The 5,107-nt window shown below is 42.4% G+C and overlaps 1 long non-coding RNA gene across 1 annotated transcript; it reads right to left on the bottom strand.

The window, feature by feature from the left end:
* Positions 1-381: 381 nt before the first annotated feature.
* LOC116374442 (uncharacterized) lies at positions 382-4,364 on the bottom strand. The gene is made up of 3 exons (XR_004210367.1): positions 2,005-4,364; positions 1,436-1,519; positions 382-1,284 (listed from the first exon to the last, which is right to left on the bottom strand). It is a non-coding gene; the product is annotated as an uncharacterized LOC116374442 (long non-coding RNA).
* Positions 4,365-5,107: the final 743 nt, after the last annotated feature.

The following is a 5,107-nucleotide window of genomic DNA, read 5'->3' as shown; positions in this document are numbered from 1 at the left end:
TGCGCATGGCTAAAGAAGCCTATGGCTTGGGTCTCCAAATTTCATCCCTGTAAGTTAAGGCCAACATTTCACGGTGGAAAAGTTGATATGCTTCAGTTTTCTGCCATATGACTAGTTTTACATGTCTCTAGTAATCATAAAGGTACAACTAGAATGTAGCCTATTGAGAATGTGTTCAGAATGGAGATCAATTAAAGATAGTCATTAAATCATATGCATAAGCTATTTATTGCCGTTTCAGAACCATGCATTGATTTAAAAACACCTCACTACGTACACCTCTTGGAAGAGGGAACACAACACCCTGCTACAACTCAACTCCCCGTGGAGTGAAAGATGAATGGGATTGTAGGTGCGGGTAAGGATGACAAAGGCAGAGAATTGACCATTTACTGAGAATTTATTCCTTGACACTGTACATTTTGGGAAAAGGGGCTGGACAGAACCAAAGCAAAGAAAGTTAAAGTTAAAGAGCCCCCTCTCCTAACTTACCTACCTAACCACTACTTACCTAATATTTTAGCACCACCTGGTGCGCTAACCAAAATACAGGGGGTGGTCCGCCCAGGTCTTACCTAGTGTGCATAGACAGTAAATACTACAGGTTATGTATGCCCGCAGGCCTCTTGCCTAAGCACTCCCTAGGTGCCTTCCCCTTCCCTTCCCCCCCTGGGAACAAAAAAACCTGTCTCTGAGCAACAACCAACACAGGACATAACCATCAGCTCCTTCTCAGCAACAACCAACACAGGACATACAAATACGCTCTCTGTCTGAGCAACAAACACAGAACATAACCATCAGCTCTCTCTCAGCAAAGGAACACTGGCTTTTCTAGCTGGAGAAGGAGTCTGTCATGGGATACAGTTGTATCCTCTGACGAGAGGGTGGGGTCAGCTCCAATTAGCAATGGGGCCGACCAATCAACTGCTTGGGGGAATCCAGGAAGCCATTTCCTGAAACATACACATACAAGCAAAACCACAACACAGAAACTGGGGAACATAACACACCTTTTCATGATCTGTAGGCATCAAATGAAAATGTGTTGGGAGAGCCTTTATGGATGAAAGAAAAAGACAAGTGATTTGATGAATTCTGAAAATTGCCACATTCAGTTCTTCAACCCATGGTAATGTTGGAAGATTAGTGTACATAGAGTTATAATAGGGAGAATAGTGTACAACTGGTCTATTGCCCGCAATAGTGTGTGACCATGGAATTATGTGATGACAAGGTCAAGTGTTGCGCCAAGTTTGGCAGCCGTCGCAGTGGGATGCAAGGCTGCAGAGGAAGAAAAAAAACATGTGCTGCTGTTTATGCTGAGTTGAATTAAAGTTCAAGAACAGACTACTGTAAATGGAGGAGCAAAACCCAGCGTTGCCATTTTGGACCTCTTTCAAGCCCCATTTGATGGCAACGTTGAGAGCCTTACCTGCATGTGAGTCGGCTCTTACGATGCATTCCCTCCTGACCCTCAAATACTCTGGGACTGTCCAACTCCTCTGGAGTCAAGAACCTAGGACATCAAAGAGAAAAGTCTTACTTCATGTCAGACACACATACAAACCCCACTATGACAATTTACACACAATGGGACGATCTGAAGGGCACCATTCTGTGACGTTCTCCTCATTCCATTTGGGCAGCAGGGTAGCCTAGTGGTTAGAACGTTGGACTAGGAACCGGAAGCTGAGCTGACAAGGTACAAATCTGTCGTTCTGCCCCTGAACAGGCAGTTAACCCACTGTTCCTAGGCCGTCATTGAAAATAAGAATTTGTTCTTAACTGACTTGCCTAGTTAAATAAAGGTTTAAAAAAAAGTCATGAATAAAAAATCCGGTTTGGATGGGAATTTACATAAAAAGCATTGTCATGTGCAACAGCACAATTTCAAGCAATGACAGTCTACCAGAGAGAGATTGAGGGAAAACAAGTAGGATAAAATTAGATGGTGAAACAGAATGGCTGTTAAGACAGTAAAATAGAGCTAATAGGCGTCACCTCGCACAGCCGCGATCAGTCGTGCGTTTTCCAGTTGCGCCTTCAAAGTAGAAGTTCTGATCTTCTTTCGGGATCACGGGGAAAACTGCATTTTCTTTACGACTGAGGCTGAGCATGTTTGTTTACTTTTTGTATTGTCTTCATCAACTGACGCATACAATGCAATGGCCAAATTATCCACCAAGATGCGAAATAATACAAATTTGGGTCACCAGAAACGAATAGTAAACAACAAACCAGCAACCATCCCAATTTGAGGTGCGGAACCTAACAGTCTGCGCAATTTGATACGCGCTAGTATTGAGCTGTCATGGGACCAGCTCATCGCGAAGTCGTTACTAGTTACAACAGCCACAAAGCCATAATTATATCTAAACCCCGCCTATTTGTACACTTTCTCTACTTAAAATATATTTTAAGCCTATCGTTAACCACACCGCTAACATTAGTCATAACCCTAAATTAAGACCAACAAACACATTTTTGTTTTCATTGATATAGCCTAGTTTTACTGTGTGGCTGTCGTAACTAGTGACAACCCATCACGAGCTCCAACTAACAAATTATTAACATTGCATGAAATTTTACCCCAAAATGTTTAATTTGGGTTGTCCCTGCTGTTGGGAGCGTCGGGGACTATTGGGGCACCTGAAGCAGATACAATAAAGTTCCTCCCTGGGCTTCAAAAGCAGCCTAACTTCAAACAGTACTCAGGATACTTCAATGTGGCTGACAACAAACCCCCTCACTACTGGTGAGTTGCTAACGTTAGCTGGGGCCATTCCGACAATGCTGTGCCTTTTCTATCCCCAGGAAATATCACTTCTTACTTAGTGAAAATGTGGATTCCAAAAGACTTTAAATATAAGGTCAGGTGTCCTTTACCTTAAAAACACAAAAATGTGCATCTTAAAGGGATATTTCAGTGGATGTAGGAATTTTTCCCATGGCCCCTGATGTTATTCATCAACTTCCATGAGAAATATAAGCCATTATAATAACATTTTAAATCTTCATTATTTTCTAGTTCTATTTACATTTTCTCTTATCAATAACCCTTTATTCATGATTATTGTATTTAATTTAAGATTTTCGGTGTGTCACTGATAACACTTTTCACCCTGTTAACGTCAGTTTGTTGTAATTCTCAATTTAAAGAAAACAACCCTTTCCTACAATGGCATTCAATAAGCTTCATAATTTCTTTGGGGGGGAAAACATATAAACACTCAGTTGTATCTATTTTCCCGTGTTTTATGTTGTTAGTCTGAGTTCAATCCCTGGCATCTCCACTCCTTTTAGGGGCTCCAGAGTGGAACAGTGGTCTAAGGCACTGCATCTCAGTGCTAGAGGTGTCACTACAGACCCTTGTTCGATTCCAGGCTGTATGGGGAGGCGCATACAGCCTGGTTATTGTTTTGCCGGGGTAGGCCGTCATTGTAAATAATAATTTGTTCTTAACTGATTTGCCTAATAAAATAAAGGTGAATATTTTTTTTTTTTAAATGTCTCACTCATAAATGTCCTCCCTGTTAGGCAACATTAGTTGTATATAAAATGTACAACATTTCAAAATGTTCAAATATCCTGTTCAAGTTTTCATCATTATGAAGCTCAATCTTACTCACTCACAGAGCTATGGCTAATTTATGCTCCAAAAAAATGCACAAAAAAATGTGCAGAGTTTCACAGAGCAACTATCATCATTACTACCGTTAAGCATGGTGTGTACTTCCAAGAAATGGCTAAATAAAATCAATGATCATTCGGGATACTGTACTGCTGCTGGATCAGCCTACCTGTGCTTGGCAATAATAATGAGTGATTATTTTGGCGATAACGAATGGTAAATTTGGCTCAAGCGCACTTGGTCAGAAACAATAGATCATTTTTATTTAGACCTTTTTTTGGAAGTACATACCCTGTGTAGTGGCAGTAATGACTGTAGTTACTCTGTGAAACTACATATTTTGGTGAGTACCAAATGTATTTTGACATTATAACAATTGCAGATGAATGGGACTTTGAATTGAAGGGCACCCAGAAGGGCATCAGAGGAGATCTTTTCTCCTGTGTTTGGCGCTGACAGAGATGGACACCACGCTTCGCGTTCTTAGGAAACTATGCAGTATTACCCCAGGAAATCTTAAGTCTTATTACATACAGCCGGGGGGAACTATTGGATATAAGAGCAACGTCAACTTACCAACATTACGACCAGGAATACGACTTTCCCGAAGCGGATCCTCTGTTTGGACCACCACCCAAGACAATGGATAGGATCCCAGTAGGCGACCCAAAACAACGGCGTCGCAGAAGGGGCAGACGGAGCAGTCTTCTGGTCAGGCTCCGTAGACGGGCACATCGTGCACCGCTCCCGAGCATACTACTCGCCAATGTCCAGTCTCTTGACAACAAGGTAGACGAAATCCGAGCAAGGGTTGCCTTCCAGAGAGACATCAGAGACTGTAACGTTCTCTGTTTCACGGAAACATGGCTCACTCGAGACACGCTATCAGAGTCGGTACAGCCACCTGGTTTCTTCACGCATCGCGCCGACAGAAACAAGCATCTCTCTGGTAAGCGGGGGTGTATGCCTTATGATTAACGAGACGTGGTGTGATCATAACAACATACAGGAACTCAAGTCCTTTTGTTCACCTGACTTAGAATTCCTTACAATCAAATGTCGACCGCATTATCTACCAAGAGAATTATCTTCGATCATAATCACAGTCGTATATATTCCCCCCCCCAAGCAGACACATCGACGGCCCTGAAAGAACTTCATTTGACTCAATGTAAACTGGAAACCACATATCCTGTAGCTGGAGATTTTAACAATGCAAATCTGAAAACAAGGCTCCCTAAACTTTACCAGCATATTGATTGCGCGACCCGGGCTGGCAAAACCCTGGATCATTGTTATTCTAACTTCCGCAACGCACATACAGCCCTCCCCTGCCCTCCTTTCGGAAAATCTGAACACAACTCCATTTAGTTGCTCCCAGCCTTTAGACAGAAACTAAAACAGGAAGCACCCATGCTCAGGTCTGTTCAACGCTGGTCCGACCAATCGGATTCCACGCTTCAAGATTGCTTC

Source organism: Oncorhynchus kisutch, linkage group LG1 (genome assembly GCF_002021735.2).
Source record: "Oncorhynchus kisutch isolate 150728-3 linkage group LG1, Okis_V2, whole genome shotgun sequence".
Taxonomy (NCBI): Eukaryota; Metazoa; Chordata; class Actinopteri; order Salmoniformes; family Salmonidae; genus Oncorhynchus; species Oncorhynchus kisutch.
Note: the sequence above shows the minus strand (reverse complement) of the source record. Positions and strands in the feature narration are given on the sequence as shown.